Genomic DNA, 26,431 nt, shown 5'->3' with positions numbered 1-26,431 from the left:
AACCCTAAACCAATATCATAACAATTATTACAAGGAACATCATGAGCATAATTAGGTTAGGTTCTAAGTTTCCTAGGCCCTTAAACTTGTTGTGGCCGAAACTTGTAAAGCTTGGAACTAGGTTTCAAGTGTCATAAAAACATGGGAACCCTAAACTAATTTCATAGCAATTATTACAAGGGACATCATGAGCATAATTAGGTTAGGTTCCAAGTTTCCTAGGCCCTTAAACTTGTTGTGGCCGAAACCTTTAAGGCTTGGAACTAGGTTTCAAGTGTCAAAAAAGCATGGAAACCCTAAACCAATTTCATAGCAATTATTACAAGGGACATCATGAGCATAATTAGGTTAGGTTCCAAGTTTCCTAGGCCCTTAAACTTGTTGTGGTCGAAACCTTTAAGGCTTGGAACTAGGTTTCAAGAATCATAAAAGCATGGAAACCCTAAACCAATATCATAGTAATTATTACAAGGAACATCATGAGCATAATTAGGTTAGGTTCCAAGTTTCCTAGGCCCTTAAACTTGTTGTGGCCGAAAGTCCATGAAGCATGAAATATGGTTCCACTCCACATACAAGCATGAGAAAAATCATGTTACTTCATATTCTATCATAAGGAAAAATCATAGCATGCTTGGTTTAGGTTTTAAGTTCTCCTAGGCCCTTAATCTTGTCTTGGCCAAAAGTTTAAAGAGAGAAAATTCAAATTCTAAGCCACATATAAGTAGGAGGATATTAAGCAAAGCTCTTATCAAGGGTTCATATCATAAGAAAACATGGTGAGCATATTTAGGGTCTAATCTTTTCTAGGGTCCCTCTTCTTGTTGGCCGAACCTACCATGGATCACCCCTTAGGTTTTTAGAAATCTATTTTCATAAATGAAAGCACCTATAAACTACTTGTACTACAGGTGAGGGGATACTTACATCCTTTCACTTGTTATTTTTCTTAAGGAAAAAGGTATCCTAGGTGCAACGGAAGGAGAGAGCTTCTTCTTCTTGCACCTCCTTTTATTTCTCTTGCTTGGAAGGGGTAGATCTTGAAGGCTTCTTCTCAAAAATTAGTTTTCTTGGAAAGGAACTTAGCTTAGCTTTTGGAATAAGGAGAGGGAGGGGCTCTTGGTTTCGGTGGAGAATGAAGAAGGAGAAGGAAGGAGGAAGAAAAAGAATTTAATCTCTTGTTTTTTCTTCTCCCAATCCAATTTATTCCTTTGTAAATGAAGCATGTCTTCATTCATTCCCTCAACTCCTCTTTTCCCTCATTCCTTTAATTCCCATGAAAATAGAGAGAGGGAGGGGAGTAGGCAATTTATCTTTTGCTTGCTTCTTTTCTTAACCAAGAGGAAAAGAAGGTAAGCAACATGGTTTTCTCTTGCTCTTTTACTTAACCATTTTCTCTCCTTTAACTACTATTTCTATTCTCTTTTATTCGCTTATCATTCATTTCTCTAATGGTTCCATCCACTAATTTAACTCTATTACTTGTGGGAGATTCAAGGTTCAATTCTTGACCTCCTCTCTTCTTATTCTATTTTGATTTCTATTTTTTTTTCTTTTCTCTTATTCTTTTTATTTATATGCTCTAAAGAAAATAATACCCATATACTTATCTTATAATTTCGTGGGTGTTACAGTACCCCATACCTCATAGAATGTTCATCCTCGAACTTAGAATAGCGACGTCAGGTGGTACCGGACTTCCGGCTGAGTTCATCGGCCACCTTCTTCACTTTTCCCGGATGATAAAAGATTTCAAAATCATAATCCTTGACTAGATCGAGCCATCTGCGTTGTCTCATATTTAGGTCTTTCTTCTTGATGAAATATTTCAGATTCTGGTGGTCTGTATAAATCCTGTACTGGGCTCCATTTAAGTAATGCCTCCATGTTTTTAGAGCGAAGACCACTGTTGCTAGTTCTAAGTCATGAATGGGGTAATTTCTTTCATGCTCTTTGAGTTGTCTAGAGGCATAGGCGATGACTTTGCCGTCTTGCATGAGTACAACTCCAAGTCCTAGTAAGGAAGCATCGCTATACATATCAAAGCCTTTGTTACTTTCCGGAAGAGTAAGGATCGGAGCACTGGTTAGTCTCCGTTTCAGTTCCGTAAAACTCTTCTCGCAGTCGTCCGTCCATTCATACCTTTTGTTTTTCTTGGTGAGATTTGTCATAGGGGTTGCAACTTTGGATAAATCCTCTATGAACTTCCTGTAGTAGCCCGCTAACCCCAGAAAACTTCTGATTTCGCTGGCATTCTTTAGCCTGTTCCAGTTAGTTACGGCTTCAATCTTGCTTGGATCTACCATGACTCCATCCTTGGAGATGACATGACCCAAGAATATTACTCGGTCTAGCCAGAACTCTCATTTGGAGAAATTTGCATATAGTTGTTTTTCTCGGAGAATCTGCAGTACAATATTCAGATGTTCGGCATGTTCTTCCTAGGTTCTTGAATAGATGAGAATATCGTCAATGAAGACGATCACACATTTATCGAGATATGCCTCAAATAACCGATTGATCAAATCCATGAACACAGCAGGGGCATTTGTCACTCCGAAGGGCATAACTACGAACTCATAGTGTCCGTATCTTGTTCGAAAGGTTGTCTTTGGTATATCATCTTGTTTCACTTTCACTTGATGATAGCCGGACCTTAGGTCAATCTTCGAGAAGACAGTTGCTCCCTTCAATTGGTTGAACAGATCGTCGATCCGTGGAAGGGGGTATCTGTTCTTGATTGTCGCGTTGTTCAGCGCTCGATAGTCTATGCACATTCGCATAGACCCATCCTTCTTTTTCACAAACAGTACTGGAGCTCCCCATGGAGAGTGACTAGGGCGAATAAGTCCCTTGTCGAGTAACTCCCGCAGCTGTTCTTGAAGTTCCTTCAACTCAGTCGGTGCCATCCGGTAAGGTGCTTTAGAGATTGGTTTAGTACCAGGAACTAATTCGATCGTAAATTCTATTTCTCTCTCAAGGGATAATCGCGGTAGTTCATCGGGAAATACTTCTGGATAGTTGCATACCACCCTGACTTCTTCTAGCTTCTGGCCCCCGGTTCGACTTGTATCAACCACGTGCGCTAGAAATCCAGTACATCCTTTGTCTAACATCCTCTGTGCCTTTACAGCTAATAAGAATCTTTCAGTTTCTTTCTCAGGTTCCCCAATGAATTCAAACATCGATTCGGCTTCAGGTCGGAAGATTACCTTTCTCTTACGGCACTCAATTGAAGCACCGTACTTACTCAGGAAATCCATGCCCAGTATAATGTGATAATCCCGCATGTCGAGTACTATCAGATTGCAGTAGAGTTCCGTGTCTGCAATTTGGATAGGTACGGCCCGCAGCATATGATCTGATGGCATAACTTCCCCGGATGGTAGGGTTGTTAAGAACGTGCCATTTAGTGTTTGGGGTGGCATGTCTAATTTCTTCGTAAATGTTGCTGAGACGAATGAGTGTGTCGCCCCAGTATCATATAATACTATAGCATACTGACTGAAAATAGGCAGCTGACCTGTAACGACGGTAGAGGCACTCGCCACATCTTCTTTAGTAAGCGAGAAAACCCTGGCGTTTGTTGTAGTTGGCGGGGCTTCCAATCTCCCTTGGCTAATCGATGTTCCTTCAATAGCAGCTTGCATCTGATGTAGTTGTGAGGGGGCACTCTTGTTCTGGTTATTCTGCTGAGATGGTGCCTGAAACCGGTTAGTGCAGTCTATGGCCAGATGTCCTTCCCCTTCACAATTATAGCACCTTCTTGTACCCTTGTGACATACTCCGGAATGCAGCTTTCCGCAAATATTGCACTGGGGGTATTTCGGTTGCTTATTCACTGAGCCATCTTTAGCATTGCCCCATTGTTTCCTTTTTCCGGTAGAGGTCCCTTTCCAGCTTGTTTTGGTACCTGAGGGTCTCTGTCCTTCTGTTCGGGCCTGACTCTTATTCTTGTTCATCGCTTTCTTATAATGTTCTTTGGTTAGGGCACTGTTGACCAATTCCTCTGTAGTCTGTGGTCTATTAATTTCGCCGGCCACGTTCAGTGCTATCTTGGGTCGAAGCATCTTCAGCATCAGTCTGACCCTTTCTCTTTCTGTACGAACAAACTCTGGACATAGGCGTGCCTGACGGTTGAAGCGCTTTACTGCTTCGTTCACTGATAGGTCACCTTGCCGAAACTCGGTGAATTCGTTTTAATGCCGATTCGTCACTTGCATATGGAAGAACTCTTCGATGAACTCTGTCTCGAAGTCCGTCCAGTTCATCAAATTAATCTGTCTCTTTGAATTCACTCTTTCCCACCACATTCTTGCGTCTCCGGAAAAGCAGAATGATACACATTTGATCTTTTCCGATACGGGCCAGTCCAGTAATTCCACTATGCTTTCCACTGTCTTGAACCAGGCCTGAGCGTCCCATGGCTCGCAAGTACCTGAGAAGTTTTCCGGCTTCAGCCTTAGCCACTGTATCAAGTAGGTCTCCTGTCGGACCACTGGGACAGGGGCTATCGGTGGTACTGGTGTAACTACGGGGATGACGGGCACTGCATTCATATTTACTGTTGGGTGGCAAGATTTTCTTGCTGACCCATCAAAGTTGTGATCAGCTGTTGTTCCTCCGCGATCTGACGCCGGAGGTCTGTGACTACCTGGGTCAGATCTGGTGGAGTCGCTGTCTCGTCTGCCCGGTTAGTACGTCTCCTAGCCATGCTTATCTTTATTAAATGACAATAAATTATCGTTATTTCTATCCAGGCTAACATAAGATCATTATTATTCTTATCCTACCATCATGCATACCTAAACTAGAACTGTGACTTATCATCATTGAAGAATAAGTAAACATGCATAATATTAAAGCATCATAGTAGAATTAAATTAAGCATATAAATTCTTACCTGGAGCGGCAGGATGGAGGCTTGACATGTGTGTAGTGAAAAGGCTAAACCTGGCTCTGATACCAAACTGTAACGCCCCGCCCCTTCCTGCTCAAGCTGACGGGGGTTACTTATCTTTTCTTCTTTAAAACAGCGGAAGTCTTATCTATAGTATATTCTTTTTTATCTATTTTTTTTTTAAAACTTTTCCTTTACTTTTCAAATCATCATCGCTAACTACCTATCATATAAAGTCACATAGCATGCTTAACATAACTTTAAGCCATAATACCAATGAGCATGATGAAATGTCCTGGAGTCATAAAAGAACGACATAAGCATAATTCTTATTAACTAGAAGCAGGTCTTTCTCTTTAGCCGAGTCACTACTACACACGTCCTTCTTACCTCCTCCTGCTGCTCCCTTAGTACATCCATTCTTTGCCCTTATCTGTGGCACAAGGAAAGTAAGCTATGAGCACACAAGGCTCAGTAAGATCCTTTCCTACACACAAAAAAACAAACATATAGCAATACATAATCTCCAAGGCATAAAGCATAAAGGCAAACTCATCATATCATGTATAGAAGCATCATGTCGTAACATAATCGTAAGGTATCATGGCATATCATAAAGTGCATCCTAGCTTAACATAATATAGTCATAAGCATCATGGCATATCATGGTAAAATCATAAAGTGCATCCTAGCATAACATAACATAATCATAAGCATCATGACATATCATAACATAATCATAAAGTATCATGGCATATCATGATATAATCATAAAGTGCATCCTAGCATAACTTAAGATAATCATATGTATCATGGCATATCGTAACATAATCATAAAGTGTTATGCGAGATGACTTTCAAAAACATGTATCATGAAAAATATATGCAACATGTCTTTTGAAAACTTATTACATACATACTTAAACATAATCTCAACATGATTAGGGCCCCGGCTTGTACCACATACATAAATGCGTGCGTCCTATGTAGGTCCAAGGTAACAAGTCTTGAACCCTACAAGGCATACATACTAGGCCCGTTTCTTAGTCCATCGACCTAGGGGCACTTAAGAGCCCATCCCTAACAAGGCCCGTTTCTTAGTCCATCGACCCCGTGACGCTTATGGAGTCCACCCTTGGTACAAGCCATATAATGTAAAGTAGCATGTCATACATATCATGGTTCTTATTATTTCATGCACATCATATTCTTTTTTATCATATCATACAACATTTGGGCACACAGCTCATCATAATAGCATGTATAATTTGGGCACACAACACATCATAAGTACATGCATAGTTTGGGCACACAGCTCATCATAAAAGCATGCATAGTTTGGACACATAGCTCATCATAAATAGCATGCATAATTTGGGCACACAACTCATCATAATATCATGCATAATTTGGGCACACAGCACATCATAAGGGTTACCAACATGCATAGATCATAAGTATACATAATTAAACATAGAAGCATAGCAAGCTCTTACCACATTATAAAACATTGCATGTGAGGTACATGGGCAATCATATTTAGATCCCTAACCCTAATGTCATATAGTGGTCGAAACATATGGTTGTGACTTAGGTTAAAAATCAACATACAAGCATGTGAACCCTAAACCAATATCATATTATATACCATAAGGAACATCATGAGCATGTTTAGGTTAGGTTCTAAGCTTATAAACTTATCATGGCCAAATCTTATCAAGCATCACATTGGGTTAAAATCAATATTCAAGCATGTGAACCCTAAACCAATTTCATAGCAAATATTACAAGGAACATCATAAGCATAATTTGGTTAGGTTCCAAGTTCCCTAGGCCCTTAAACTTGTTGTGGCCGAAAGCTTTAAGGCTTGGAACTAGGTTTCAAGTGTCATAAAAACATGGGAACCCTAAACCAATATCATAACAATTATTACAAGGAACATCATGAGCATAATTAGGTTAGGTTCTAAGTTTCCTAGGCCCTTAAACTTGTTGTGGCCGAAACTTGTAAAGCTTGGAACTAGGTTTCAAGTGTCATAAAAACATGGGAACCCTAAACCAATTTCATAGCAATTATTACAAGGGACATCATGAGCATAATTAGGTTAGGTTCCAAATTTCCTAGGCCCTTAAACTTGTTGTGGCCGAAACGTTTAAGGCTTGGAACTAGGTTTCAAGTGTCATAAAAGCATGGAAACCCTAAACCAATTTCATAGCAATTACTACAAGGGACATCATGAGCATAATTAGGTTAGGTTCGAAGTTTCCTAGCCCCTTAAACTTGTTGTGGCCGAAACCTTTAAGGCTTGGAACTAGGTTTCAAGTGTCATAAAAGCATGAAAACCCTAAACCAATATCATAGCAATTATTACAAGGAACATCATGAGCATAATTAGGTTAGGTTCCAAGTTTCCTAGGCCCTTAAACTTGTTGTGGCCGAAAGTCCATGAAGCATGAAATAAGGTTCCACTCCACATACAAGCATGAGAAAAATCATGTTACTCCATATTCTATCATAAGGAAAAATCATAGCATGCTTGGTTTAGGTTTTAAGTTCTCCTAGGCCCTTAATCTTGTCTTGGACGAAAGTTTAAAGAGAGAAAATTCAAATTCTAAGCCACATATAAGTAGGAGGATATTAAGCAAAGCTCTTATCAAGGATTCATATCATAAGAAAACATGGTGAGGATATTTAGGGTCTAATCTTTTCTAGGGTCCCTCTTCTTGTTGGCCGAACTTACCATGGATCACCCCTTAGGTTTTTAGAAATCTATTTTCATAAATGAAAGCACCTATAAACTACTTGTACCACAGGTGAGGGGATACTTACATCTTTGGCTTGTGGTTTTTCTTAAGGAAAAAGGTATCCTAGGTGCAAAGGAAGGAGAGAGCTTCTTCTTCTTGCACCTCCTTTTGTTTCTCTTGCTTGGAAGGGGTTGATCTTGAAGGATTCTTCTCGAATATTAGTTTTCATGGAGAGGAACTTAGCTTAGCTTTTGGAATAAGGAGAGGGAGGGGCTCTTAGTTTCGGTGGAGAATGAAGAAGGAGAAGGAAGGAGGAAGAAAAAGAATTTAATCTCTTGTTTTTTCTTCTCCCAATCCAATTTATTCCTTTGTAAATGAAGCATGTCTTCATTCATTCCCTCAACTCCTCTTTTCCCTCATTCCTTTAATTCCCACGAAAATAGAGAGAGGGAGGGGAGTAGGCAATTTATCTTTTGCTTGCTTCTTTTCTTAACCAAGAGGAAAAGAAGGTAAGCAACTTGATTTTCTCTTGCTCTTTTACTTAACCATTTTCTCTCCTTTAACTACTATTATATTCTCTTTTATTCACTTATCATTCATTTCTCTAATGGTTCCATCCACTAATTTAACTCTATTACTTGTGGGAGGTTCAAGGTTCATTCCTTGACCTCCTCTCTTCTTATTCTATTTTGATTTCTATTTTTTTTTTCTTTTTTCTTATTCTTTTTATTTATATGCTCTAAATAAAATAACACCCATATACTTATCTTATAATTTCGTGGGTGATACAAATATAATCCCAGTCAATTAGGCTTTTTGATAGTTTAAAGTCATCGGTTCCTCCCATGGAGACTCATCCGAGTTACTTCATGAGATTTCCCGATCGACTATGTTCTGTGATATTTGAAAGTCTCCGGTTCCTCCCATGAAGACCCGTCCGAGTTACTTCATAAGATTTCCCTATCGACTTTGTTCTGTGATAGTTTAAAGTCTCCGGTTCTTCCTATGAAGACTAGTCCGAGTTACTTCATGAGATTTCCCGTTCGAATATGTTCTATGATAGTTTAAAGTCTCCGGTTCCTCCCATGAAGACCCGTCTGAGTTACTTCATGAGATTTCTCGATCGACTATGTTCTGTGATAGTTTAAAGTCTCCGGTTCCTCCCATGAATACCCGTCCGAGTTACTTCATGAGATTTCCCTATCGACTATGTTCTGTGATAGTTTAAAGTCTTCGGTTCCTCCCATGAAGACCCGCCCAAGTTACTTCATGAGATTTCCCGATCGACTATGTTCTGTGATAGTTTAAAGTCCCCGGTTCCTCCCAGGAAGACCCGTCCGAGTTACTTCATGAGATTTCCCGATCGACTGTGTTCTGTGATAGTCTAAAGTCTCCGGTTCCTCCCATGAAGACTCGTCCGAGTTACTTCATGAGATTTCCCGATCGACTATGTTCTGTGATAGTTTAAAGTCTTTGGTTCTTCCCATGAAGACCCGTCCGATTACTTCATGAGATTTCCTGATCGACTATGTTCTGTGATAGTTTAAAGTCTCCAGTTCCTCCCATGAAGACCCGTCCGAGTTACTTCATGAGATTTCCCGATCGACTATGTTTTGTGATAGTTTAAAGTCTCCGGTTCTTCCCATGACGACCCGTCCGAGTTACTTCATGAGATTTCCCGATCGACTATGTTCTGTGATAGTTTAAAGTCTCCGGTTCCTCCCATGAAGACCCGTCCGAGTTACTTCATGAGATTTCCTGATCAACTATATTCTGTGATAGTTTAAAGTCCCCGATTCCTCTCATGATGACCCGTCCGAGTTACTTAATGAGATTTTCTGATCGACTGTGTTCTGTGATAGTTTAAAGTCTCCGGTTCCTCCCATGAAGCCCCGTCCGAGTTACTTCTTGAGATTTCTCGATCGACTGTGTTCTGTGATAGTTTAAAGTCTCTGGTTCCTCCCATGAAGACCCGTCCGAGTTACTTCATGAGATTTCCCGATCGACTATGTTCTGTGATAGTTTAAAGTCTCCGGTTCCTCCCATGAAGACCCGTCCAAGTTACTTCATGAGATTTCCCGATCGACTATATTCTTATGTAAAATTATAATGTTTGCACTGACCTTGTAATTGTTTTAAAACTTCTAGGTTTTTATTAGGGGAGTTGAATAGGTCTTTAGTATTCCCCACTGTTGATCGTTCGAATAGATTATAAAAGTTCTGCCAATACTTCTCAATCTATGTGAACCATATTTATTTCTTCGGCGGTGGTTGTCTCGCATTGCATTTATTGAAAGAAATAGAGTACATAAACTGTAAGCATACTTGTCCTCAGTTCGCCGGGAACTTACTTCATATAATTACGATTGGTTCCTTTAGACGTATTCTTGAGTGGTATGATCTTGTCAGGTTCGGTAAGGTTGTAAATGATTTGCACTCCAAGGATGTTCAAGAATTCTTTCTTCAGTATCCTAGAGATAATATGAACCTGATGTGAGCTTTTCCACCACTTTGTAAGGTCCTCCCCATTGTGGTGCCAACTTACTGACACCCCCGATAGGTTTGATACGCTTCCATGCTAAATCTCCCACTTGAAAAAATCTGGGGATGACTCTTTTGTTATAATTTTGCCTCATTTGTTGTCGATATGATGCGAGACGAGTTGCAACTTTATCTCTAATTTCCTCTATCAAGTCCAGCTCCATGAGTCGTCGACCCTCATTGTCTACATCATATAATTGTCTTCTATCAGATTCTACTCCCACCTCAATGGGAATTATTGCTTCTCCTCCATAAAATAATTGAAAGGGAGTGATTCCTGTAGCTTCTCGAGGTGTAGTACGGTATGCCCAAAGAACGCTAGGTAATTCATATACCCAACTACCTCCGACATGATCCAGTTTGGTTTTTAAACCCTTTATAATTTACCTATTAGTTACTTCCGCATTACTTTGTCGATAAGCTACAAAGGTGAAGGCCTGAATAATACCATAACTTTTGCACCAGTCTAAGATTCTATCCCCTTGAAATTACCTTCCATTATCAGAGACTAATTTATGAGGAATGCCGAATCTGCATATGATATTTTTCCACAGAAATTTAATAACTGTATCTTCGGTAATCCGGGCAAGCGGTTCTGCTTCTACCCATTTAAAAAAATAATCCACAGCTACCAATAAAAACCTTCTTTGTACAGCTGTCATAGGAAACGGGCCAACTATGTCCATACCCCATTGATCAAAGGGACATGAGACTATAGAGGTCCTCAATAACTGTGTAGGATGATGTAAGATATTTTGATGTTTCTGACAAGAAATATAAGTTCTTAACAACTTGTTGGCATCCTCGTGTAGAGTAGGTCAGAAATATCCTGCTAGTAAAATTTTGCGAGCCAGGGATCTTCCTCCTATATGACTACCACATGAGCCTTGATGAACCTCCTGTAAAATAAATTGTATATCTTCTGTGCCAATACACTTGAGCAGAGGTATAGAAAAAGATCTTTTATATAATTGTTCTCCTATCATAGTGTATTGAGCAGCTCTTTTCTTAAATATCCTTGCTTGTTCTACATTACTTGGAAGAATACCCTACTGTAGATACAATATGATTAGGGTCCTCTAGTCGTCGTGTATTTCAGCCTCAGCTTGTCTCTCGATACAAGATTTTAACAAAGCTTACTCCACGGGCTGATCCAAATTTCATGGTGTTATATCGGAGGGTAGCTTATCTAATTGATCTGCTACCTGATTCTCAGATCGAGGAACTTTTTGTATATTTACTTCTTGAAACTGGGACTTTAACTTATCAAACGCCTCAGCATATAACTTGAGCCTGCCATTATTAATTTCAAAGTTACCTGACAGTTGTTGGGCTGCTAATTGAGAGTCAGAATAGATGAAGACCCGAGCTGCTCCTATATGTCGAGCGGCTTGTAATCCAGCTATTAATGCTTCATATTCTGCCTCATTGTTAGTGGCTCTATAGTTCAACCTGATAGAAAGTTGGAGTCTATCTTCCCTTGGAGATATAAGAAGAACCCCAATTCCGCTACCTTGTCTGGTTGAGGAGCCATCTACATAAACTTTCCAAATATTTTCTTCCTCAGGGCCTTGAACTTCTATAATGAAATATGCTAGAGCCTGTGCCGTGATGGCCGAGCGGGGTTGATATTATATGTCATATTCACCAAGTTCAGTCGTCCATTTGATCAGCCGACCTGATGCCTCTGGGTTGAGTAACACCCGTCCGAGGGTACTGTTGGTCAATACAACAATTTCATGTGCTAAGAAATATGGGCGCAACCTCCGAGCAGTCAACACTAATGCGTAAGCCAACTTTTCTAGTGTAGTATATCTACACTCAGCTCCTTTTAATAAGTGGCTAGAGAAATATACAGGTTGTTGTTCCTTTCCCTCCTGCCTAACTAATACAGAGCCTACAACGTTTTCATTATTTGACAAATATACCCAGAGGGTCTCTCCTACTATAGGCTTAGCTAATACAGGAAGAGTAGACAAGTAATCTTTTAACTCTTGAAAGGCCTTATCACATTTCTCGTTCCACTGAAATTTGTTTGCCTTTCGTAGTATCTTAAAGAAGTGGAAGCTACGATCGGTCGACCGGGAAATGAATCTAGACAAGGCTGTAATTCGGCCAGTAAGTCTTTGAGCTTCTCTCATGTTGCGCGGAGGCTCCATGTTCTGAAATGCCTTGACTTTGCTCAGGTTGGCCTTTATTCCTCGCTCGGACACCATATACCCCAGGAATTTTCCCCCTTTTGCTCCGAATAAACATTTGCTCGGATTCAACTTGAGCCCATATTGTCTCAATGTCTTGCAGGTCTCCTCTACATCCCTGCACAGATCAACAACTTGAAGAGACTTAATTAAGATATCATCAACATATACTTCCATATTTCTCCCAATCTGCTTCTGGAATACCTTATTCATAAGCCTCTGATAAGTTGCTCCTGCATTTTTTAGTCCGAAGGGCATAACATTATAACAATAAGTACCTTCAGATGTTATAAAACTGACCTTTTCTTGATCCTCTTTAGCTAGGGGGACCTGATGATAGCCTTGATAAGCGTCCAGCATAGAAATGTACTCACACCCAGCAGTGGAGTCTACCAGTTGATCGATCCTGGGTAATGGATAATAATCTTTTGGGCAAGCCTTGTTGAGATCCCGGAAATCAATGCATACTCTCCATTTATTTCCTGGCTTGGAGACTAGAACCACATTAGCTAACCAGCTAGGAAATTGTACCTCCCTGATGTAACCGACCTCCATGAGCTTAGTTATTTCTTCTTTGATGATTTGGTTCTGTTCCGTGCTAAAATTCCTTTTCCTTTGCATGACTGGACGGGCATCTGGGAAGACATGTAAAGAATGCTCCATGACTGCAGGAGAAATGCTCGAGACCACTTTGGGCGTCCAGGCAAATACATCATTATTCTTCTTTAGCATTGCACCAGTTCAGCTTTCAGAGTGGAGTCAAGATCAGCCGCAACATAAGTAGTAGCTTCAAGTCACCCAGTCTGAATCTGAACTTCTTCCTTCTCTTCATAAACCAGCATAGGCGTCTTTTCTTGGATGGCATTGACTTCCATTTTTTTAATTTTTCGGGCAGCATTAGCTTCAGCCCGAACGATCTCTACATAACACTTCCTAGCTGTCTTCTGATCACCTCATACTTCTCCAACTTGATCATCAACAGGAAATTTAATTTTTTTGACAGAAAGTAGAAACGACCGCCCTAAACTCATTTAAGGCCGGTCAGCCTAGTATTACATTATAAGAAGACGGGGCATCCACCACCATAAAATAAGACTTTCTTGCTCTCATTAGAGGCTCCTCCCCTCGAGATATGGCCAACTTTATTTGACCAAGAGGTTGTACTTCATTACCCGTGAATCCATATAGAGGAGTTACCATCTGTTGAAGCTCACTCGGGTCGATCTGTAATTGATCAAAGGCCTTCTTAAAGATAATATTGACAGAATTACCAGTGTCAATAAAGGTACGGGAAATAGTATAATTGGCTCTCACATCTTTGATTATTAATGCATCATCATGGGATATTTCTACCCCCTCCAGATCTCGAGGTCCAAAACTTATTTCTAGGCCAGCTGCTCGTTCCATACTACATCCTACAGCATGAATCTCTAGTCTTCGTGCATGTGCTTTTCTGGCTCTATTAGAATCTGCATCAGTGGGCCCACCCACGATCATATTGATATTACCCCGGGCGGCATTACTCCTATTTTCTTCTTGTCGGTTTGTCATGGCTTCAGAAGGAGCCTTTTCCGACATCTAGCTTGTACCGGTCGGGGTAGGCAATGTCTCTTGCCGAGGTTCGACCGGGCGATATTCTAATTTAAGCGGGCTTTGTTGCCTGGGGTATTGCTGCCGATAATAATTTTGCCTCTGGTAGCGCTCCTTGTTTGCTCTTTTATTTCTTAAAACAAAACAATCTTCAGTATGGTGACTGTTAGTTTTGTGATAAGTGCACCATCTTCTTTGTGCCTCTGACTGTATCTCCACATGATGTACTGCTTACAGGCGATATTCTGGATGGCGATGAGGTGGATGAACTGCCCGAGGTCCTCTAGGTGGAAGAACGGGAGTAGGAGCCTTTTCCTTAATCGGGGTAGGAGAAGAAGTGGTGCCCTCTTTTCTACGGGCGGCTTGAGCTTCCTCAACATTAATAAATTCAGTGGCTCGTTCAATTAAGGAGTCAAAATTGGTAGGAGGATTTTTTACCAGATCTTTAAAGAAATCATTATCATTTAAATCCTGAGAGAAAGAACTCACTAAGATTTCAGTAGTAGCATTAAGTACATCGATGGCTACCTGATTGAACCTTTTGATGTAGGCTCGAATGGACTCTTTGGATGCTTGCTTAATTGAAAATAGACTCCAAGGAGTCTTATGATACCTTTTGTTGCTAGAAAAGTGTTGCAGAAAAACTTTTTGAAGTCTTTGAATTTTCGGATAGACTTTTCTGGCAGTCTCTTGAACCAACGTTGTGCAGCTCCCTCGAGGGTAGTAAGAAACATCCGACATTTCACCCCATCAGAGAATTGTTGTAATAATGCTACATTCTCAAATTTCAATAGATGATCTTCTGGATCTGTCGTTCCAGTGTACTCGCCAATCTGAAGATTTGATAACGCTTAGGAAGCGGATCATCCAGTACACTTTGAGAGAATGGGGAGATGACTTTTTCTGGTGAACTATCACTAGTTATCATTTTAATCTTACGCTTTTCTTTGTTCGGTGTTTCACCAGAAGATTCTTGGAACACGAGCCTTCGACCCCCTTGCTCCATGGGAGTACGAAGAAAGGCTCACGGACGTCGCGTCGGAGAAACTACAGCTGGAGGAAAATATGCATGTTCCTCTTCTTCCGGCTCCTTTCCTTTTCGATGCTCAGTAGTTGAAATCGCTGGATTATGAGCTGTTGGCAGAGTAGCTCCAGTATGAGCTTGAAGTTGTTGTTGTTTTTGTTGCAAGGCTTTTTGCACATGAGAATTAATGAGGAAATCCAGATCCTCACGGCTGATGGTGAGTAGATTTGATTTTCCGGCCTCTTCCATCTTGTAGTCTCAAATTCAGGTGAAGTTTCCCACAGACGGCGCCAAATTTGATCCTGTCTGAGAAGCTTGACAAGACGGAGATCCAGGAGAAAAAACCTACCGCTGGTGAAGAATAATACCTGTAGAGCAATGACCCGAGAAACCCAAAGCAGATCGGAAAGAATAGAGTCACCGAATGCACTCCTTGCACGAAGACCCGATGACGAGAAAGAAATCCAATCGAAGAGAAACCAGACTCAGAGCTTCCGGGACATTCTGCGCACAAGAGATCAGCCAATACTATCGTCAGTGACCTAAGACCGGAGTGGGAATCCTTGGCTAGGCCCTCCGACGCTCAAGTTAGTGATCTCTCTTGGTGTGTAAGAAGGAAAAAGAAGATGAACAGTGGTTGAGAATTAAGGTTATGAATGTGCGCAATGATGTGAACTTACCTAGCCAACGGAGAGGACTCCCCTTTTTATACCACTTCATATAACCTCCGTAGTCATGAAGTGGACCCCGGTTTGTTAGAGTTTGTTATAAGATGACGTAAGCTGTGTACTTGCGGTAAATGACTTTTAAGGAATTTTTTTGTACCCCAGATGTACCTTCTTTGTCGTCTAGTACTTGTAAAATAGTCTGAAAACATATTTTCCACCAAAATATATAACACCTGTTATACAATCACATACTGCAAATGTCTTTATGGGCTACTTTGTTTGAAATATTTACTTCTACCCTGTTACACAATTCCTTTCAAAGTGTTTCTATCGTTCATTCTTGCCTCTCCTGTTTTTGCTATATCACAGATAACTTAATATAACATTGTCCCTTGTATTGGTCAAGGGTCAACTTAACTAGGTTTGATCAATAATCATTACCTATCATGAGGCTCCTTGGGTAGTGCCTGTCCGTGCCCTTCTGAGTTTGTTATCCTAGCTAGCACTGAGCTATATTTTGTCAAGTATGTAATCTTGATCAATATTGGTATATCTTTCCAAGGTACTATTCAGGCCGGTCGATATTGGCCTTCCTCCCCGAAGATATATCCCGACCGATATTGGCCTTCTCTCCGAAGGTATATCCCGACCGATATTGGCCTTCTCTCCGAAGGTATATCCCGACCGATATTAGCCTTCTCTCCGAAGGTATATCCTAGCCGATATTGGCATGTCTCTCTGAAGATATATCCTGGCCGATATTGGCCTGTCTCTATGAAGGTATCTTCCACGATATTGGCCTTCCTCCCCGAAGGTACATCCCGGCCGATATTGGCCTATCTTCCTGAAGGTATATCCCGATCGATATTGGCTTGTTTCCCTGAAGGTATATCCCGGCTGATATTGGCCTGTCTCTCTGAAGGTATCTTCAGGATAATATTGGCCTCCCACCCGTGGGTATATCCCGGCCGATATTGGCCTATCTTCCTGAAGGTATATCTCGATCGATATTGGTTTATCTCCCTGAAGGTATATCCTGGCCGATATTGGCCTACCTCCTTACTTGGTTATTCCCTTTCCCTCTTTTATCGGGGGTTCATAAAACTTAACCCATATCACTACTTATTCAGAAAGATTATCAGGTTGTCACCTAATTATCCATAAATGGATACACAATGACCTCTATCTCTTTGGTTTGTGCCCCGTTAAGATAGTGCTTTGCGACTCTCTTGGTAAGTTATACTTTATACATTAAATATTTTTTTACTAACTAAAACATTTTCAGTTTTATGTATTGGATGCTCTGTTTGAGGCCGTGGTTGATGAGAAACAATTTTTGGAAGACGACGCAATCCGTGCTAAGGAGAAATAACTTCATGCTGAATTGGGAGAGCCTTCTTTAGTGGAAGTTCTAGTTTCCACAGGGGTTGCTTCTAGTTCCCATGCGGTGACCCAAGAAAGAAATTTCTTCGACCTTTCTCCAATCATCGAGCTTACCTCTCTAGTAGGTTCGGAGAAATCTTCTGAGGAAGCCCCTACTAAGAAACGATGCAAATTAACCCTTGCCCCCTCCCCTAAGAAAAAAATTGTCACCCTTTCAATCAATATTCCTCTTATAAATGTTACTCCTTCTTCTCCTGATCTTCCCATTTCTACTCTATATCCTACCCTTGATTCCTTTTCTTCTATGAAATTTCCTACTTGTAGTGATAGCTGTTACGCTTCCGCAAGTGCACGGATTCATCGTCAGTAATAAAAATATCGATCCCACAAGGACTGGCTATAAGCACTAGCAATCATTCATTTATGGTTAGCTAGACTACCAATGGTCTTGAATAAGCTAAGGAAAAAGAAAGGTCGAGAGAGAGAGTTGAGAGTTGCAAGGTCGAAATATTCACTTGGTGATGAGGAGTTCTAGGGGCTCGGTTTCGTCGTGGTAGTATTGATGTGTCTCATTTTATCTTACTCTCGCAGTCCTTATTCATGCTATTGCCAGAAGCTAAGTGGGTATTCTTAAGCACCAGAATAGGGTAATGCCCTAAGAAGTCATGTCACGGTTTATCCCTGTCACTAGGGCACCTCGGAAAATCTTGAGGACATGACTCTACCTGGTAAATTAAGAATAGTGAGTAAAGCTAAGCCTGGTCTCTCGCTCCCTTGGGGAGAATTTGCCTTTCCTCTGAAGGAACTATTCTAGATGTCCGTGAATGGGTTACCCCTGTCACTAGGGCCCCTCGGGTATACAATCTAGGGGTAGTCCTCTACGAAGCTAACAAGTTCTTCACAATCAAAAGTAAGCAATTAGTAATTGAAACAAAGCATGAAAGTTCATCCAACAAGTATAAACACAATACGAGTTTTACATCAATCCGTACCACGACTACTCCCTAATCCTAGAACAAGGGATCTACTCCATGAATGCTAGAGAAATATCTGAAAAGATAGTATGGACAAATATATAATTCTCAGCAAGTAAGAGGGAATATGCTTATCGGATGTCGAAGAGTGGCCTTCGGATCCAACTCTCTGCTTCTGGTGTCGATGTGGTGGTGGAAGTTCGCTGAACGGCGGTCCAAAATGGCATAGAATTGCTCCAAGATACTTTTCTCCCTGATGGCTCACCTCCCCCCTTGGCAAATAGGGTTAATACCCTTTTATAGCCTAGGGTTTGGCCGTGGTGGCACGGCCGTGTAAGGGTGTCACGGTTGTGCCCTTCTCCAGTTCTGGTGTGGCTGCATGACCGTGCAGGCTAGCATGACCGTGTAGCCCCTGGGCTCTGTCTCCAGGGGCACGGCCGTGCAAGTCTTCTTCTCTTCCTGGGGTGGCACGACCGTGTACTCTTCCTCTCCTGGTTGGCCACACAGCCGTGCTGGGTTGCACGGTCGTGTTGTCTTGTTGGTTCAGGTGCATCAATACTCTCCGTTCAAGCTCCAAAAATCTTCCCTGTCAACATAAAACCAAACAAAGAGCAGATATCCAAACAAAACAATAGATATGATGAATACAAGATAAAAGATGTGATCATGTGAAGAATATATGTGCATAAGTCAAGTGAATGCGCGCTAAAACATGCATAAAAGATCATAATATTTGCGCACATCACACCGCCAGACTTGAACCTTTGCTTGTCCTCAAGCAAAATGCTACAAACTATGTTCATGAAATCTTGCATTGTTTCATAATCCATAGAGCATTCGCCTAACTCTATCAACTAGTTTCACTGATAAGCATGACTGTGGAGTAACCTAAGTATGACCTAAACATAAGTCCTCTGTGCTCGGTGCAGTAAGTAGCTCAAGCTCTTCAAGTTTCCATTCTCTGTCCTAGTTAAGTCATCATACAATTGAGTTACTAATGTTCCCAGTGATAGACACTTACCTGCCACAGACTTGGTTCATTTTCCTTAAATTACACAAGGTCTCAAAGGGTACTTCTCGGAATCAAGAGAAACGTAACATTCATTTTCCCAGTAACCTAACTCGGTCTCAAAGGGGTGAATTATTAGTTTCCACTCATGACAACTATTTTTTTTTATCTCTTATTATTATTATTATTTTTATATAGTGCTATAGAGGTGTAGCACTTATTACACATGTGATGCATATGTTGGGATTTAGAGTTTTCCGAATGAGCTTCCATAATCCGAGGTTATCCAGTAACCAAAATGTAAATAAGGAATCACCATGGGAACACAAGTACTAAACAATTTGGATGAATCATAACTATTTCAAAAGTATGTCTACTATTCAAACTTAAGTACTTAAGTATAGTGAAAATAAGTCCTTAAGGTTAGGCCAAAAACTTATACCGAACTCCGAACAATACTTAGCTTATTTCATGCTACTAAAGATAGAGAAATGAGATACACTAAACATACTAACACAATTTGGACCACTCATGATCTAAGAAAATGCTAGACATTTTGCCATTGGACAAGTGGCCGAAAAAGTAGACGGTTGATGTTCTCAAATATGCCACATATAAGAAAATACAAATAATGTGCAAACAGAAACAAATAAAATGCAAATAGATAAAACAAAGTAGACAGATAAAAGAAAGCAAATAAAATATGCAAAAACAAAAGAAAGACTCTCAACCATACTCAGATTGTGCAACAACACCCCCCCCCCCCCCCCCCAGACTTAGAATTTTCATCGTCCCGATGAAATCAATATGGTGGTGGGGGTGGGGGATAAGGAGGTCCTTGATGTGGCCCTGAGGGAAATCTAGGAAAACCAGGGAGATGGCCTATGTGCTGATGATATTGATACAAAGTGTCTACTTATTGTCGAGTGATATGCATATCATCCATAAAGTTCCTCATTCTCTCCTGGTCCACCTCATAATCCAGTACGAACCCCGTCACTTGACTATGGAAGTCTCTAGTGAACTGAAAATGATCTCGCACCTCCCTAAATTGGTCGTCAGAAAGATTGAAGCGATCCTCCAACAACTGTTGTTGGGCATTGTGCTTCTCGTGAAGGGATTCTAAGGAGGTACGAAAGTCAGAAAAATCAATACTAGAGGGTCCCGTGTCATACGCAAAAGAGTGCCTAGGACATTCCGGATGTCTGGAAGGCTACGGGAAACCTGATGATGAAGGCTCATGGTGGTAATCAATGTCGTCTGCAGTGGAGGGAACATCCTCGGAAACTGGATCCGTGATCACCCAATTCGCGGGATTGCGAACTGAAGTGCGCTCGGGATAAGGAAGGGGTAGAGGAAATCCAAAGGCCCTAGGAAAGGCAAACTCATTCTCATCCCGACAAATCATCTTCATTGCAAGACAAGAATCGATGTCGATCTTGTCATTGCCATGAATAACCTCTAGTCCATCAAGCTCACAACCTAAATTATGTGCTATTGGAGTAATCAATCCATCAAACACAATTGCCCCCGAAGATGCCCTAGCTGCCCTTACTAAGGTTTGTAGGAAATGGAATCCAAAATCAAAATCAACTTTCTTCAACATTGCCTAAAGAGAATAGAGTTCAATCTTTTTAATCACCCCGTCACTATCTCCTCGACTAAAGATTGTTTTGCTCATCACTCGATGCATGTATCTAAAGGTCGGGTTTTGCATGCGGGATGCCTTGGCTCTAGAGGGTTAATAAGGGTCATTCGATCCGGTTATCGACCTCCAAAATTCATTCCATCTAATCCCACTATCAAATCCTCGGGCACATCCATTAGGTAAACCAAAACAATCATTAAAATCATTAAAGGTCCACCGAACTTTTTTGTTCATCATCCTAAAAGTTATGATCCCTATATAGTCCTCTTCAGATGAATATTTAACATCAAGCGAACTCAAAAATTCAAGGACTAGACGAGGGTAAGTCGGTGCATGATTTACATTATATCATTCCAATCTAAAGAGGTAATCATCCAATCAATATCATCCTTAATTCCTAGCATATCCATAGTGGCGGGATCCATATATTTCGTGCTTACAATTTTCCTAGCGACAAGGTTATCATATCTAGCTTTTTTATCTTGATTTCTTAAAAAAATATTAAATATATTTTCGTTACCTTCGTCGTGTGCTACCCTCTTCCCTTTGCCTTTTGATGATGAAGCTTTCCCTTTGCCTTTGTCACCTCCCGGTGCATCTCCTTTTTCAGATCCACCACTTCCTCAACGAAGTCTTTTCAAGATCTGCGACATGGCGAGCTTAGAATTCCATGGAGATAAGTCCTTGAGGATAGGAGCAGGGGAGAGGAGGAATAGGGGATTAGCGTCTTTTTCCAAAGTTTTGGCTTGGGAATGTGTTAGATCTAGATGTAGATCTAAGGAAAAGTGGACTCTAGAGGGAGAAATTAGGGTTAGATGAGGTGTATTAGGGAGGGGAAGGGTTTTGGGAGAGAAGAAGGTAGAGGCTAGGGTTTCATGGAGGGAGTAGGCGACACCGCACGGGATGGGGTGCGACACCACACGGGATGGGGCACGACCGTGTCTTATAGACACGACCGGGTTAGATCAGATTGCACAGCCGTGCTGAATAGCACGGCTTCTTCTTTCCTCCCCTCGACCGAGCTCGCACGGCCGTGCCGAATGGCACAGCCCAGGGCTTCCTCCTCTCTGGACTCTCCTGCACGGCCGTGCCAAATGGCACGACAACTTTCCTTCTCTTCTCTGCACTAGCCACACGACCGTGCAAGGGTGCACAGCTAGTGGCTTCTGCTTCTCTGCAAGCTCCACATGGCCATGCAGGTTCGCACGACCACCTCCTTTAAGCGTGGGATGACTCGTCCTATGTTGTTTTGGCTCCTCTGATGCCTCAACACCCATGAAACACTCACGGCCAGCTCGTGGAGATTATGCATATCCTGAAAATGAACACAAATTAAGTAATGCTACTCGACTAAATCTACTTAAGGAAATAAAAGGAAATAAAATGGATGATGAGACATTATATCAAAATGAAAAGAAAACCCTTGGGTTGCCTCCCAAGCGCTTGTTTTAGGTCTTTAGCTCGACCCCGTTTCAGTCAGTGTGGGCTAAACCCGTTGGAGGATTGCTCTCCTACTAGGGTTGATGTTCCATCTTACGTCTTCAGTTTCGCTCGTGCAGGACAGATGTATTTCTTACTGCTTGCTGGAGGGGAACTCTCATAGAAATCGTACTCCCCTTCTTTGTATATGATGATTTTGTGAGAATTTCCCTGAGAAGAGGGGTTGCATATGGAAGAATTGGACAAATCAAATTCAATCTTTCCCTTGCCAATCTCCAAGGATAACTTATGGCTTTTTACATCGATGATGGCTCCAGCAGTGGCAAGGAATGGTCTTCCAAGGATGATCGGTATCTTGGGATCTTCCTCTATGTCTAAGATAATGAAATCTATAGGAACTATGCATCCACCTACTTCAACTGACACATCCTCCACTATTCCCACCGGGTACCTGTATGAATGGTCAGCTAGTTGAAGTGGCATCCTGGTCAATTTAATGTTCTGGAAACCCAGCTTATTGCATAAAGAGTATGGGAGCAAGCTGACACTGGCTCCCAAGTCACAGAAAGCTCTTGGTATAAGTTCAGAACCAATTTGCTCAGTATGGAGAAACTTCCTGGGTCCTAAAGCTTGGGTGGAGGATTCTCCATAAGGTCGGTGCTACAATTCTCTATCAATGCTATAATCTCGAAGTCTCCTTTCTGCCTTCTATTGGATAAGATTCCCTTTAAAAATTTTGCGAACTTCGGCATCTGGTGCAGCGCATCTAACAATGGTACTTCAACGCAAATCTCTTTGACTTTTTTCCAAAACCGGTGGAACTCTTCATCCCTTTGGGATGCTATAAGCTTCTGAGGAAAAGGAATCGTGCGATTTTGTGGGATAGTCTGAAGAGCTTCTTCAATTTTTTTAGTAACCACTTCTCCATCCTTGTTTTGCGTCTGATTGGGCATTAGGGAGTGGGTTCCTTTTCTGAGTCAAGCTCCATCTGAGTCATGATTTGGGGGTTTCCCACAGTACATCCGCTTCGCAGCTCAATGCGATTGTAATGTTCCATCGGATTTAAATCTGGTTTCCCTGGGAATGTACCCTGTGCTCTCGAGAAGGACTGAGCTATCTGGGCTATCTGTCTGTCTTGCATCTTCTGGTGTTTTTATGAGTTCTCCAGCCTCTGAGTCAGTTGTTTGATCTCGCTCCTCATCTCCTTTTGCTCCGAGAGAGCTTCCTCAAGCATCTTTTCAATCCTAGACAGCTGTGTAGCTTGCGGCTGTTGATGAGTCTACTGTCTAGGTTGGTAGGTCTGATGTGCTGGCCCCTAGTCCTGATTATTTCGGTACGAAAAGTTGGGGTGGTTCCTCCATCCAGGGTTGTATGTGTTAGAGTACGGATTGTTTTGCCTCTAATTGTAGCCTGTTATTGCATTACATTACTCAAGCTAGTTTATTTGTGCCTGCATTGGCCTAAGGGGGCAAGTGTCTTGAGCGTGGTCCGCACTTCCGCAGATGTCGCAAGCACAAACTATTGCATTAGCTGTGTTGCTACCCATGGCTTCAAATTTCTTAGTTAGGGCGTCCAGCTTCGCAGACATGAGTGTGAATGCATCCATCTCGAATTTCCCTGACGCCTTCATCTGATTTCCTTAGAAAGCACCGCTAGATCTTTTAGATGCCCATTGATGGTGGTTTAGTGCCACATTCTCTATTATCTCTTCAGCTTCATCAAGGCTTTTGTTCATCAGTGCTCCTCCTGTCGTAGAATCTAATGATACATTCGTGTGATAATTTATTCCATTGTAGAAGGTGTGTAGAACCAGTCACTTCTCAAGTCCATGATGGGGGCACTGTCTCAGCATGCTCTTGAATCGGTCCCAGGCTTCAAATAGGGATTCTGAGTCTATCTGCATGAAGCTGGCAATAAGGTTCCTCATGTGGGCAGTCTTGCTTGGAGGGTAGAACTTGTTTATGAATTTCTGCTCATATTGCTCCCAAGACGATATGCTATCTACTGGTAGAGAATTCAGCGACTGCTTGGCCCTGTCTTTCAGAGAAAATCTGAAAAGAAGCAGTCTCACTGTTTCTAGAGGAACCTCATTCACCTTCATCGTGCCACAGATTTCATAAAACAACTCTAGATGATGATTCGGGTCTTCATGTGGTCCTCCTCCGAATTGATTTTGCTGGACCATGTGGATTACTGCGGGCTTGATCTCAAAGTTGTTAGCATCGATGGGTGGTCGGGGTGATACTAGATTGGACCCCTCGTGCATATGGTGCCGCATAATCTTTCAGCAGTTTATCGGCCATTCCTAAGGATTCTTTTGCTACTTGGAAAACTTTCTGTAAATTTCTTCTCCTCAGAAATGCCCTGTCAATCTTTGGATCAAATGGTAGCAGCTGTCCTGAAAGGTTAGCTCTACGCATGCAAAAGAAAAGAGAACAAGATAGAAAATATGACAGCAAGAAATAATAAAAAAATGAATGCAATAAGCAAGAAGAGTGAAAATATTTTATTATTAGTAGATTTTTTTTTATATATGTAGAGAATAAAGGAAACAAAGCCTAGTCTAATCTAATATGACTTAGCTAGTGTTATGGACGCAGTCCCCGGCAACGACGCCAAAAACTTGTTACGCTTCCGCAAGTGCACGGATTTGTCATCAGTAATAAAAATATCGATCCCATAGGGACTGACTAAAAGCACTAGCAATCGTTCACTTATGATTAGCTAGACTACCAATGGTCTTGAATAAGCTAAGGAAAAAAGAAAGGTCGAGAGAGAGAGTCGAGAGTCGCAAGGTCGAAATATTCACTTGGCGATGAGGAGTTCTAGGGGGTCGGTTTTGTCATGGTAGTATTGATGTGTCTTGTTTTATCTTACTCTCGCTGTCCTTATTCATGTTATTGCCAGACGTTAAGCGGGTATTCTTAAGCACCAGAATAGGGTAATGCCCTGAGAAGTCCTGTCACGGTTTACCCCTGTCACTAGGGAACCTCGGCAAATCTTGAGGACATGACTCTACTTGGTAAATTAAGAATAGTGAGTAAAGCTAAGCCTGGTCTCTCGCTCAGTTGGGGAGAATTTGCCTTTCCTCTCAAGGAACTATCCTAGATGTTCGTTAACGGCTTACCCCTGTCACTAGGGCCCCTCGAGTATACGATCTATGGGTAGTCCTCTACGAAGCTAACAAGTTCTTCACAATCAAAAGTATGCAATTAGCAATTGAAACAAAACATGAAAGTTCATCCAAAAAGTATTAACACAATACGAGTTTTACATCAATTCGTACCACGACTACTCCCTAATCCTAGAACAAGGGATCTCCTCCATGAATGCTAGAGAAATATCATAGTATGGATAAACATATAATTCTCAGTAAGTAAGAGGGAATATGCTTATCGGATGTCGAAGAGTGGCCTTCGGATCCAACTCTCTGCTTCTGGAGTCGATGTGGTGGTGGAAGTTCATTGAACGGTGGTCTAAAACGACGTAGAATTGCTCCAAGATCCTTTTCTCCTTGATGGCTCGCCTCCCCCCTTAGCAAAAAGGGTTAATACCCTTTTATAGCCTAGGGTTTGGCCGCGGCGGCACGACCGTGTAAGGGTGGCACGACCGCGCCCTTCTCCGGTTCTGGTGTGGCTGCATGATCGTGCAAGGTCGTACTGCTGTGTAGCCCCTGGGCTCTGTCTCCTAGGGCACGGCCGTGTAGGGGTGCACGGCCGTGAAAGTCTTCTTCTCTGCCTGGGGTGGCACGACCATGCATGGTTGCACGGCCGTGTGCTGACTGACTACTGTTTTGGTCTCACGGTCGTGCAGGGCTGCACGACCGTGTAATCTTCCTCTTCTGTTTGGCCACACGGTCGTGCAGGCTTGCACAACTGTGTTGTCTGGTTGGTTCCGGTGCATCAATACTCTCTGTTTAAGCTCCGAAAATCTTCCCTGCCAACATAAAACCAAACAAAGAGCAGATATCCGAACAAAACAATAGATATGATGAATACAAGCTAAAAGATGCGATCATGTGAAGAATATATGTGCATAAGTCAAGTGAATGTGTGCTAAAACATGTGTAAAAGATCATAATATTTGCGCACATCAATAGCTCTCCTTCTCCTTTTGTTATAACGTTCTCTGAACTAATGGTCTTACCCGTTTGAGGAGAAATGGCCAGGACTCACCCGTTTTGATTTTTTCCCCCCTTCAATCCAAACTACTCTATCCTTTACGTCTTTCTCCACTCCTACCCTTCCTATATTGTTGGGGGGAGGGGGTCTTTTACCACAGCATGGGAGGAAGTCCGCCATTAATTGAGGG

General features: G+C 41.7%; 1 pseudogene; it reads left to right on the top strand.

The window, feature by feature from the left end:
* Window positions 1-23,943: 23,943 nt before the first annotated feature.
* LOC122007541 lies at window positions 23,944-24,015 on the top strand (annotated as a pseudogene).
* Window positions 24,016-26,431: the final 2,416 nt, after the last annotated feature.

This window comes from Zingiber officinale, chromosome 7B (assembly GCF_018446385.1).
Source record: "Zingiber officinale cultivar Zhangliang chromosome 7B, Zo_v1.1, whole genome shotgun sequence".
NCBI classification, from domain to species: domain Eukaryota; kingdom Viridiplantae; phylum Streptophyta; class Magnoliopsida; order Zingiberales; family Zingiberaceae; genus Zingiber; species Zingiber officinale.
This window is presented reverse-complemented; position numbering and strand designations above follow the sequence as displayed.